The sequence below is a fragment of the Trachinotus anak genome, unplaced genomic scaffold (genome assembly GCF_046630095.1).
Source record: "Trachinotus anak isolate AG129_WGS33_773 ecotype Australia unplaced genomic scaffold, CSIRO_AGI_Tana_v1 ptg000031l, whole genome shotgun sequence".
Classification (NCBI taxonomy): domain Eukaryota; kingdom Metazoa; phylum Chordata; class Actinopteri; order Carangiformes; family Carangidae; genus Trachinotus; species Trachinotus anak.
In genome coordinates this window covers 3,606,778-3,620,398 of record NW_027273882.1, presented here as the reverse complement: position 1 = coordinate 3,620,398, position 13,621 = coordinate 3,606,778, and positions in this window count along the sequence as shown.

The window sequence follows — 13,621 nt, the reverse complement described above, 5'->3', positions numbered from 1 at the left end:
ATGTCAATTCAGCAGCATCATAAACTGCAGCCTCCAAAAACTGAATATTTTAACTTTCATAAAGGTGAAACTTATCATAGGCCTGTAGTTTTAGAGCGAACTAGTTTTAGCGAGGTGTTCCTAATAAACCGGCAACTGAGTGTAGGTTTTTGTCGGATTAGAAAATGATCAGATTCATAATAGAATTAATCAATAAACAAAATGTCCATAATCACCAGAATAAAAGGCAAAATTTATTGTATTTTTTAAATATTACTACCAGTAATGCCACATTCATTATGTCTTGTCTGTAAATTATTACTTTCTCTCTTTAAAGGATTAGTTATTTTACATTTCCTCCACTAGGATTCTGGGAGATTTTCTGTCTTTTTTCTCTCCTCTTTTAAAAATATCTATTCATATTAATTAAATAAAACCCACAAGGTATGCACATCAAAGACTTTGCAACCATAACAAGTTTGTATACTCTCAGGATATGAACAATACAAAATAAAAGTATTGCTTATGTGACTACATGAAGAAGCACAAGTATCTCTGAAGTTACTGCAGTTAAAAGCAGAAGTTTGCATTTGGCTTGGATTCAGGATGAGAGTGCTTCAGCTGAATCTACAGACTCCTCTGTGGGCTATTTCTACTGGGGGATGTTTATATGGAATTTGTGTTATTGTAGGTTTACAATTTTTCTGTCTTTGTTGTTTTTATTGAGAAATATTAACTTGACTTTCTAATACCAGGACAGTTTAGTTGTTAATAGTGCTAATATTGATGAATGTGTCAAGCTTTAGTGTCAAATGAATAACTACTGCTACTGCAAAGCAATATTGCAAAGGCGGCTCATTGGCAGCAAAAAGACTGAACAGAAAATAGGATTTTATTTTGAAATAGTTTTAATGTTCAGAGAAAGACTGAATAAAGTTGAGTAAAGACAAAAAAAACACACCAATCACTACAGCACTACTACATCCCATCTCTGCCACTAGATGTCCCACATTGACCGCACATTCATTAGAAAATGTTTCACTCGGCATCATTCAGACACATCAGCTCGATAAGGCTGCCAAACCAAACACATCCACAGGGCTGTGTTATTTCACTGTCTGTCCTTAAACACATCTGTCTTCTCTTCATCATTTAGCTCGGGGCCAATTACAGATTACACCCAACTATTTATGCATCACTGTGCCTCTCATTCATACTCAAATCAAGTGTTGTGAATGCTGCGGTTCCATTATTGTGAGTCAAATTACATATTATTCAGTACAACAAATATGCACATTTAAATTCACTAATTTCTTTCCTCATTCTTGTTTTTAAACCTCATTTTCTCATTCACTCACACACAGACAAACACACACACAAATAAATATTACACTTGCTGATGGACTGAAATTTCAACTTTTATTGCATTAATAAAAACAGTTAAGATATCAAAGCAAAAACAAACCAAAACAGTAGAAATTTAACAGGCAAACAGCAACACTCACAGTCGTCTCGCCTCTTCCAGCCAACACTGCCCGACACATCTGGCAGACAGAGCTGTCGAGCTGCTGAGCCTCTGCATCCTGCAGACAAACCTCCGAAAGGTTTTGGCCCCTGGCAGGAAATTTCTCCTGAAGCTGTGACCCAGAGCTCCCCTTATTCAAATTATTGCAGAATGCAAAGAATGTTGACAATGTGACTGTCATAACCTGCCAGTTGAATTTAGAGAGAGTAGTATCCAGGCAAAAGTAAAAATACTACAATATTCACTTTAGATAAAGCATCTGCCAAATGAGTAAATGTAAATGTAAACATGTAAATGTAAAAAAAAATGTAAATGAAAATGTAAAAGATGTAAATGTGAAAAAAATGAAAATGTAGAAATGTAAATGTAAATGTAAATGAATGCCTTTTGTCGGTGTTACATGTTATATATTACATTATATTGGAGATAAATCTGATTAAGATGGAGCTGATGGTTTGTTTGTAATATATTAACCTATGAAGTAATAAGTAACCAGTAGTGGAATACTGAACAATGACTTAGTCATGTGGCATTTGGCTGACCGATGGTGTAACTCACTCACTCACTCACCCACTCAGTAACAGAACTACACCTTTGCACCAGATGACATGTTCCTTTATTACCAAAAACGAGTCTGTCCTCCTGTAAAAAACGAGCTCATAGGTCATCTGTGCAGCAGGTAATTATGATCCACAGATACGTTTTGTTGCTAGGCGACATCTAGCGGCCAAAGTAATTATGACAGAAGCAAAGGGGAAAGTGTGGTGACGTACTTTATAGAGCAACAAAGTCCACGTCAGGAGGAGGTTGTGCTGGACGGATGAGTCGACAAAACTCAGGAATATGACACATGACAGTGGTGTTCATGAAAATTATCCATGGCCCTTCGACAAAGTGACCATTATTATTGTAACCATGGCAACGAGATCATCTAACGTTGAGGAAGTACTTATTTTAGCCCAAATCAAAATTTCCTAAACCCAACCAAGTAGTTTTTGTATCTAAACCTGACAGAGCCAGGGACGTTATTGTTGTAACCATGACAACCAAGGTCCGGTACACTATCTCAGGAGACACTGCTACGGGTCATATCAGAGGGTTGAAAAAAATGACCTACATGGTTGTTAGGGTTGGAGGACTTGTTGCAGTAAATATGGGCATTATAGTTTATTCTGAGTCGGTCCCACACAGCACCGTCCAGCTGCTAGCGGACCAGATGTGTATTGATTAATTAGTCCCTCTAGTTGTTGTTAAGAACTGCCTTCTGCTGCTAGAACTCAATAGTAAAGTGGGCTGTTTAATCAAAACAATGAGCTGAAAGATGCTAAAACGCTCTGCAGAGCTGAGGCGAACTGAAGAGTCAGTGCGAGTGACACTTGGTCACATTACACAGTCATCCAATCTGTTAATATAAAAATATTGATTAGTGCAGCTTTAATGAACTATTTAAGTATTTAATCTTGTTTCTGCTGACCTCCAGTGGTTTAACTCTTTCCCTTGGTTAAGTTGCTCTTTAATCATGACCTGATTAGGCTTTGTTCCAACTGGACCTTGTTAGATAAAAGTGCACATAATGACCTTTCTTATAAATGTCAAGTTGCTGTGCCAGATTGCAGTGCTGTTGCACTACATTGCTCAGCCCAGAAAATGTTTTGGTTCATTCTTCCACCAGAATATATTCTGTGTCTAATAAAACGTAAATCCATGCACAGTTTTTTCAGCTGAATTAGAAACAAACAACCCAGAGTATGCAGTTTTGGTTTAAGTTTGTAAGGTTTGACTGTAGTTAACCATCAATAGGTCGTCCTTGCTGCACCCTGCAAATAAAGCTTTTCATTCTGCTCTGCCACAGACCATGAAATAGTCACTCAGCTCTGAAATGGAGAGAATCACTCACATAGAGAAACTGCAAGAAGTTCAGTTAGTTCTGCGGTGCAGGTAGGAGATAGATACTTGGAGGCACAGACTTATTGCAGCCTTCCATAGATATCTGCCAAAGTCTACACAAACATTAGAGGGAAACGGGGAAACAAAATTACAGAAATCTGCTAAGTTTGACAAATGGCGGACCCAGCTTTGCCACTAGCTATTAGCCTGCAATGATTAATAAGTGAGAAAATAATTGCACTTCATTGAGATTGATGACGCCCCATTTAACCTCCCCACTCATCCTGGCTGCGCCACAGAGCAACGAGATGAGCCTCGGACACACTGCTGCTCTGCTGGCCTCATTGGCATCACACACACACACACACACACACACACACAGGGTCTGTAATGATCCTACAGGGCATTTTTTAAAAGCCTTGCAGCGCTCTGATCATAAGTTCATTGTTAGTAAGTGAAAAACAATGATCTCAGTGCTAAGAGGCCTCTGGGAAACTCACTCCACCAATATAGAAGCATTTAAGTCAAACACCATGGGGAATTAATGACAGTGGAGTCACCATTAACTCCTATGCTAACGAGTTTGGCAGCTTCAGCCCTCTCGTTAGACATTTCTTAAGTGTGTGTGTGTGTGTGTGTGTATTTGCTTGTTGGTGGACAATCTTGTCGATCTGATGGTGAACGTGTCTGAATGCGATTTTCACGGGTAAAATGCAAACAAAACAGCGGCGATCAGGCGAGGAGCTAGGAGTGCCGCGGTGCCTTATCCTCTCAGTCTGCAAAGAGACGTGGCCAAGGTTATTAAAGAAGGATGTAGCAGAGCAAGATGGCCGCTGTTGTGACCAGAGGCGGTGTGGAGAGATAAATGGTTGACCCAGCCTGGTGTCAGGTTAGGATTGATGCCACTATCAGCCCCACTGCTTTCCCAATGATTTTCTCAAATCTCTGATAGAGTGTGTTATCTAGTTACTGGCATGAGGGCAACGGCCTGCAGGCACAGAGAAGGTCAATCTATGAGGACAATCTTTGTTGGACTAAATGAGAAAAAAGACCTCACAAAAAAGAATAAAAAGCAGCTGCTAGGTCTCTGGGATAAGATAAGCCAAATTACTTCTCTTTAGTAGGATAGGCCTCAGGCAAAACATCAAAAAAAAAAAAAAAAAAGAAAAAAAATTAAGTGAGGCAGCTGGTGTGCTCCCTGACTTCAGTGTTGTAGATTTCACCTGGAATCTTGGCTTCCTTGAACTAATGTTGATTCAGTGGCAGCGGCACCTTGAGGAATGGGTCAGGCAAACGTGTTTGTCTGCTGTTTAATCTGCATTTGCCCAATAAATCTCCTTAACAGGTGAAAAAAACAAGAATATCCAGAATATATAACACCAGTCAGCAGCGGCCAGTCAGCACCGGCCCAGCAGATCTTCAAGCTTCTCCGAAATCTCGCTCCATCAACATTTTTCGGTCTTCGGTCTCTTTCAGAACTGGGGGAGAGAGTTTGACTAATAGGTTGTAATTTACCAGACGAGGTCCTGATCAATAATGATGTGTCAATAATGATGGAGGGGTCTGTGTGAGGGGAAATGATTCCACTCATTGTCTGAGAAAAATGAAGGTGTGGACATCACCTCAGGCTGCAGGCAGATGTCCACAGGTGCTCGGCATAGGATGATGGTGGAGTCGATGAGTGGGAAGACAAATAACACACACACACACACACACACACACACACAAAGTGCACTGTGGCTTTTCCCTTGTGGTGCAAACTTCAAAGAGGGTTCACACACATACACACACACGCACACACATGCTTACACATGTCCTTAATGGATGCATCTTTCACCACACTTTTCTGCTGACATTTTCGTCGACAGGCTTCTCTTATGACAATCTCATTTTGAAAGCAGTCTTCTGACAGAAATATTGACTAAACCACTATTAATGGAGGGAAAGATTTGTTTCTTCATGATCCAGAAAATTGCTAAAATGGTTTCAAGGGAATAATAAATGATCCATTTTGGAATTGGCACTGTGTGAACATATACTACAGCTTATCTGCATGTATAAAGCCTGGAGATGAGTCAAATGAGTCAGTGTGTCATGCAAAAGGTGAATATGACCATCAAAAAATTACAATAATAATATGAAAGCTGTAAAAAAGTAATATAAAATCATTATCGCTAATACAAAATATCTTGTATTTAAGTATCTAGAATCTGAAAAAAATAAGATTTCGTCCTTTCTTGTGATATTTATACAAAACCTTTCCCTCATCACATGTGTAAAGCACTTACCTTCAGTGTGATGGAAGAAGACAAAAACGTGAAATGTAACATATTATTATCCTTATAGGCTACTGCAAGTCACTGTAATCACTCACTCATGATGAAATGAATGTGTTGCATGTAAGATCATGCATGCATCTTTATGAGTGGATTACTGCAATGGTTTGTAGCATCTTTGTTACGATGCTCCAGTTTGTGGCTGAAATCCTGACGCCACCTCCAGGCTGTAACTCAATACAATGTCTCTTTGAGTATTTCTTTCATTTGTTTTTCAGAAGATAAACATGCTTAAACGAACATCTGCTTACTGCACTTACCGGAAGAATGTGACCCGTTTATGAGTTTAACAAAGATAAACTGTGTAAAGGAGCTATTTGTAAGTTTTGCTGTTGCTACATAGCCAACAATAGCAGAACAGCTGTTTACTTTCCAGTTTATAAGAAATGTTGTAAGTTCAGCATCAAACTTGATTCCTTTACTCAACAAGAGCTGTCTGCAGTGGTGGAAAGCAAAGTCAGTGTTGACTCTTGTTTTGCTCTAATTTCTATCACTTCTTTTCTTTTACTGTAGTTAGCATGCTAACCAGCTAGCTCTGGCCTCTTGTATTGTAAACACAACGATGCTGCTCTTGGCAAGACTGGCAATAAACAGCTGTTAATGTTAACTTTGGTCCTTTAACTGTTTAACTGATGTTCCCATGATAAGGTCTATAATGATACTAGACAAATGAAATGCATGAAATTCTGTTGAGCAGTTTTCTTACAAATGTCAATGTAATATTCATATTTCTGAGCTCTGTTCTTTGTACATGAACAACTTGAGTTATCCAGATCAGATTATTTGACACAGATTTTTCTGGTTGTTAAGCTGAAACCAACAAAAGTGCAGTTTTATTGACAGTTAGCTGGATCATAACTAGGAATTTTATATGTAAATGAACTCATTTTCAAGATGATCAGCTTTATAAAGACATTTTGTTGATATAATTATGATTTTAGATGAGGCAGTGCATGCTGGGAGGCTTCCTAACACACCTACCTCATGTAACTGCACTCAAATAATCAGCACTGGGCCACACATATGAATGCTGGTCATGGCTCCACTCTCGACTCGTTTCGCCTTTATTTCAAAATAAGAGCGCACTGTTATTCAAGTTAATTCAGATCATGTAGGATTAACAAGAACCAAAGCAGTTGGATGAGAAAACAGGATTATTTCAGCTTGATAACAGCATGTCGACCATAACAATCTTCTTCAATCAACTTCCTCTATTCTCAGTCTTCTTTTTTTTTTTATAGCTTTTCTCGATTTTGCCGCCATCTAAAACCATGTGAAAGTTCTTGAATGACGCAGAAGCTCCTGAATGAAGCCACCAAGCGGCTCCACAACACTGTAAGTTTCATTGTATCAATCGCCAAAAGGGAATATGGCACAGTGAGGTACATTATTCACTCTGGTTCAATGTTTCACCATTTTTTAGTTAGAAAATAGAAGACGGAGGTCCTGTAGTGAGAACCCAGTTTGTAGTTACAAGATTGATATCAAAATCCTCACAAGCTGCGGTAAGCCACACTTTACTACCTTGATCTGTCAGTCAAAGATAAATGTACTGACTCCAACCGACAGGAGTGCAGGCTGCTTTCTGAGAACCGTCTAAATATTTTGACACAAGCTTTCAGTAAAACCTCAGTCACAGCAGCTGCAGAGCTCAGACTGTGGGCGAAACACAGAGAGATTTTCACATTAAAATTTAGAGTGTACTGTAATGTATTTAATTTACTTATTATAACTAAACTAAACAGGAAATCTTCTAAAACTGACTGGGTCTGATCCAAAACTGTGAAATGGCTCTACACTTTAATTAAAAAATACAATTCCTTGTATAAAGTTTAGTTTGTAAAGGAGAAAAATAAGGACTTTCTACTGTAGTGAGTTGGGACAGATTAAGAAAGATTTGATGATCCAGTGTTCAAAATGTTGAACTGAATTATCAGAAGCTTAAGTGCTAAGTGCATAATATGTTTATTATATCAGTATTTCTGTAAATAGTTGCCCAAATACTGAAGCCCTCAGTGGGCTGTTGCTGGTGGTTGCCGGATTTAAAACCTGCACTTTGATTGGGAAAAAAAGGATGCATCAATATTCACCAGTGCATCTTATCTCATCTACTGCACAATACTAAACTCACCCACCCAGATTTATCATATTTTCATAATGATTTTTTGTTATTTTGCAGAAACTGTATATATAAAATATTTAATGATGACTAATATAAGTAAAGTTTTTTTTATTTTGATGATCTTGCAGATGATTGGTATTTCCATGGCAGCTTGTAGCAGTAGTAGCTCAAACCTTGGCTTAAAAGCTTAAAATGTTTAATAACCATCCAGCACAGTTCCTACATGTTAGATGAGCACTGATGTGTTAACTGTCGCCCTGATTATGATCAGAGATCAAAAATAACCCACATTTTATTTTTCAGTCATACACGGAGAAATCCAACAAAAGATGAGACGAAATTAGACGTCAGTTCCTCTCCTGTGATGACAATTCTGCACGAGTGGCCTGAGTAAACCAGAATGTTTTGAGTTTGCAGCAGGACATTGTTTCTCAGCTGGAAAACCTCTCGATCTCTATTTTCTCTCTTCACCTGCAGGTATAATCCAAACCTCGGTGATAAAACCTCAAGCTCTTCTCTTGGAATAATTGAAAGCCATTCAGTAGAACTATAAATGTACTAATGCCTTCGTAGTAGAGAAGCATGGGTGAGGAAAAAGGTGTACACTGAAAATTAAAATGCCAGAATAACTATTTAGATGGTCTGAAGTTGGTATCTGACCCCTCTGAACCACCACGACGCTTTCCCCCGCAGCCGGCCACTCCTCCTCTAAAGTGAGCAGAGGTGTGTTTTCAGAGCAGACCTGAACAGTTTGAACATTGCGCTCTAAGTGGATTGGGTTCCTGTCAGAGCTGAGCGTTTGGACATTGATAAATTTCCTCCTGTGTGGGATCGATAACTCTCACCTTTCAGCCCAGGGCTCCTTCAGAGTGGGACGTCATAATTACTCTGTCAAACTGAATGCCTGTCTGTGTTAAGACTGATGACTGCGTGTGTGTCTGTGTGTGTGTGTGTGTGTGTGTGTGTGTGTGGGAATGATATAGAATCAGTCAACATGCGTGCAAAGCAGTAGGGCTTTTATGTGTGAATGCGGTATTGTGTGTTTGGAGATTTATGGATTATACTTTGTACATGTAGGCTTGCAGGTTGTGTGTGTGTGTGGTGTGTGTGTGTGTATGTGTGTGGGGGCCCAGGTGATGCATTGTTGGCTGAGCTGGACTTGTGACTGGCAGTGATTGACAGCTGGGCAGCCCGCCTCCTCCTTTCTCCTCCCACGGCTGTTTTTGAAGCCTGTCATATTGGCCAATCAGCGAAGTGATCTGACAGCTGTCTTGACACACAGATACACACGCGCACACACACACACACATTCCGCACATACACCTACAAACACACACATTCACAGATGCATACACATTGCGCAGGCCCTAACTCTTAACTCTAAACCTAATTCCTAAATTCACCATTTAAAATTAATCACTAGATAAACGATAAAGATTTTTACTCATCTTTATGACATCCTAACAACATTTTTATAACAATCAACTACCACAACACAATTACAGTAGTGAAAAACACCAAAGCAGCCATGTTTACTCACAGATTAGCAGCAACGATTAGCTCTGAAAACAACACGCTGGGGACGACGGGCCCCTCATGTCGATCACGTTAACTGAGTTAACATATGCGACGTTCCTTTCAGCCGGTTCCTCAGATGTGTTGTCTGTCCAGATGTAATGATGATTTATTTATTCTGTTTTTAGGGAAGGCAGGGAATTGCTTCCATCTGCTCCTCCATCAGACATCGCTGCTGCCTCGCCGCACGCAGCCTTCCTCCAGGTTAGTGCGGGTATTTGGGGGCATTTGTGTAGATAAAGATGTGTCTTTTTGTGCATGAATGTGAACTTCTCTGTCTTTCTGTATGAAGATGTGTGCACGTGTACCTATGCATGAATGCAGCCTTTTGCATATAGATGGTACCAGGGTGCAAACATGTATGTGTAAGTGGTTTTATTAGATTAGTGTGCACGTGTGTGTGTGTGTGTGTGTGTGTGTGTGTGTGTGTCACAGTGACCATGTGGTGCTGCTGTTGGTAAAAGAGGCAGCCTGTGGAATTAAAAGTGAATGAAGCAAAGATGAGCGAGGGTGCCTGCTCCTCATAACGCCGCCACAATAATAATAATAATAATAATCAGGGCAATAATAACCTCAGTGCTCATTTAGACATCAATACTAATCACTCTCATTTGGAGGACAATAATAATAATCAGGCTCATTTAGAGTGCCGTTTCTCCACAGAGACTTTCACTGCCTTTGGGGTTGGTTGGTGCTTAACTTAATGATAATAGTCATGATTCATGGCTCAACCCTCCCTGCCTGCATGTTGCTTTCACTCCACGTGAACACAAGAAGTGTGTGAGTGTGTGTGTGAGAGGGAGAGAGAGAGAGAGAGAGAGACAGTGTGAGCTCTGTGGATGTGTCTATCTTCTTTGACATGTACTTTTTGTCTAATTTGTAAAAGCACACTGACTTTTAGTGGGTGTGTAGGATGTGCTATAAATAGCACAACTCTTGTCTGGTAATTTTATTCTAATGAGAACAATGCACTGACACCATAACCTCTAAATTTAATGAGAAACTCCAGTTCAGTTGAAAAGAAGTCAAAAATTCAAATAAACCTCCAGGTTAATTATTTAGAAGAGCAAACAAAGGCAGGCGATGAAGTTAAAGCCTGAACCGTCCATTATAAATATCCATACTATACAGAAGGACTAGTGTTGTGTAGTGTTGCTGTGTAAAGAGTGGTTAGTATCAACACATCTGGTGCTTTCACTTATGGTTTTACCCCAAATAAAGTGGTTCAGATAATCTAGTTACATTTTTGGTTTGTTTACAACCTCATAACCTGGTCAGACTCCTTTTTAGCCATGACTTCCTGTTTTCTCTGTTATGGTAAGTACTGAATCACTCACTTCATCTTTCCATAATTAATAGTCATGATGACCAAACAAATGAAATGAAGTCCTCTTTTGTAATTGCAATCTTGAACAGGCAATTCTAAAGTGGATTTTAGAAGTGGCACAATTGCTAATGAACAAATGGACACAAAGAGAGTTAGATAAGGATAACTATTGATATCACTCTCATCCCTGTACGCTAAGTATAAAGCTACAGCCAGCAGTGGCTTAGCTTAGCTTAGCATAAAGACTGGAAACAGCTAGCTTGGCCTAGCTAACCTTTTTGTACAGAACAAAGCACATAAACATGGTAACATTCTTATCTTTGGTTAGCTGGTTCTCCCGCTGAGCTAAGCTAATTGGTTTCCTGCTCCAGCTACATATTTACAGTATGATTCTGCAGTAGATGGAGGCATTTATCGTCTCATTGATGTAAACACACAACTTTTTGGTTTGCATTCTGTCTGAAGACATGTTTATCGTGAATGATTTAGCTAAAATCTGTCAGCCCAGTTACTCGTGAACACGATGCCGTAGGACTTTTGTTCAGTCACTTTATTTACATGTGATCATGGGAACAGCAGAGCAGTTAAGGTGAAAATGGGCTGCCTCCATTGGCTCCCTTTTTATTTGATTTTCTGTTCCTGTAATTGCTGTGCTTTATGTGTGATGGAGGCGGGTGACATTTTGTTTTTCCTGCAGTCTGGTCGACACGGATGTAGGTTAATGCTGCAGGAGTTTAGGTTGTGCAGTAACACTCCTTCAGCCCTTTTACTGCACTATATGGCCATCTTCAAGTCATGAAAATATTCTCTTCTCTTTCTGATGTATTACTTGCCGGCACATGGGACAGTCAGGCACTAATGTAATTCCTCGCGAGCGGTGCTCATCTCATCTGGGCTCCAGCTTTGAACTCCTGGCTCGGCAGCTTTTCAGAACAAGACAGAAAATGGGGACAGAGGGAGAGAATTGTCCGGCACTGATTTGCTGTAAAAACTCGGACAGAGGATCATTTCAGCGCTGCTCGGGAAGATCAAAAGCTGTGCTGGCAGAGAGCAGGCGCGAGGGGAGATGGTATCGCCGGGCTCTCATTTCATTCACAGACGAGTGTGAAATGACTTCATCCGTTGTGTGGACTCACACTAGACACCATTATACACTACTGTACCCTGACCCTCCCCTCCTCTCTCACTCTCTCCTGCACGGTGGCAGCTACAGGCCAAGACCCACTGCAGCTTTGCCCTAATCATACATCTGTAAGGTATTGTGTGTGTATCTATTACCTACATTGACATTAAGAATATTAAACAGCCTCATTTTTTTTGGCTCTAATTGCATTGCGATAATCTGTAGTATAAAACCAGTAGGGCTCAGGTCTGGTGTTAATTGCCTGTTAATGGGAGCTGGAGACCTCCACACTTGGAAAACACAAACTGGGGAATATGTGCCTGCTAATAAGAAAGATCAGACCTCAACTCCAGGCCTATAGTTGCGAGTTCACGCCCGGCAGTGCACATCGTTACCAGCCTGCCTCCTGCACTTAAAACAGGAGCAAAGGCAGAGAAAAAGCTGCAATTTGCTCAAACTTCTGAGCCTTTAACACTTGAATAATTTAGCGCTGAATATTATATATCTGCTTGATTATTTCAGGAACGGGCTTTAACACCACAGCTCGCTCTCTCGGCGTCGCTGCTAATAGAGATCCCAGCACGTTTTGCAGGCACACACACACACACACACACACACACTCCAAGAAAGACAGAGTGCGAGTGGTAAAAAGAGAGGGAAGCATAATGAGATAATAAGAGTCGACTTAACACAAGGATTTTCCTCCTCTTTCTTCTTCTTCCTTCATCCCTCGTCTTCATTTCCTCCTTCATTAAAAGAGGAGTCCGGCACAGAGCCAGGCTGTAATGCTGCGTGTCGGCACTGAGAGCTTTCTCCCTCTTTCTACCTCCGTCTGCTCTCTGTCTCTTTTTTTTTTTTTTACCCTCCCTTCTCCTGTCTTCCTCCTCTTCTCCCTTGAACACCCTGTTTAGCTGTTTAAGCTGATGACACAGAGAATATTGCATGTTGAAAGGCCGTTTCAGCACACACACACACACACACACACACACACACACACACACACACACACACTCACACACACACACACACTCTTGCCCAGAGCGAAAGGCCCCAGGCAGTCTCTTTCCGGCTAGCCAGGGGCGATCATTCTGCCTCTATGATACTTTAACTGTGGGATGTCAGGAAACATTAGGCCTTTAAAAACACAGCCACGATGCTGTGCAGACACACACACACAAACACACACTCACACATAGTCGTAACTCTAGTCCCATCCTCTTTCCTCCAAAGCCAGAATACAAAACAAAATCCTCCTGCACAGAAAACCTCATTTATCAGAACTTTTAATGCATTAAATGAAAGTATTGATGCATGTATGTTTTTCTAACTGACAGGAGGTAACTGTGACCTTGCTTTTCATTACTGTAACTTTTTGATGCACTGAACATGACATAACTTTGGTATATTTCACACATTGCTGAACTATATCTTGGATCCTGCAGGTCCACAACAGCAAAGTATTAAAGTAATTAAGATATGTTACTTGTATTGAACATGTATGTAAAATGTTCACAGACAACGTATTTGTACTTTGTACAGATGCACATCTCCGCTCTATGTCTAACTCAAACAGCTGATCTATGGAGTGACACAGTGTTTGCTGCAGTTTCACTTGTGCGTGATACATTCAATGGTTCAATAGTTCACAAACTGTAGTTCCAAAGGAAAAATGCTGTTCGACGGCAGATAAAGCTGAAGTGTTCACTTAAAATTATATTTGCTTTTTTCCGTGGGCATTTTTTAAAAG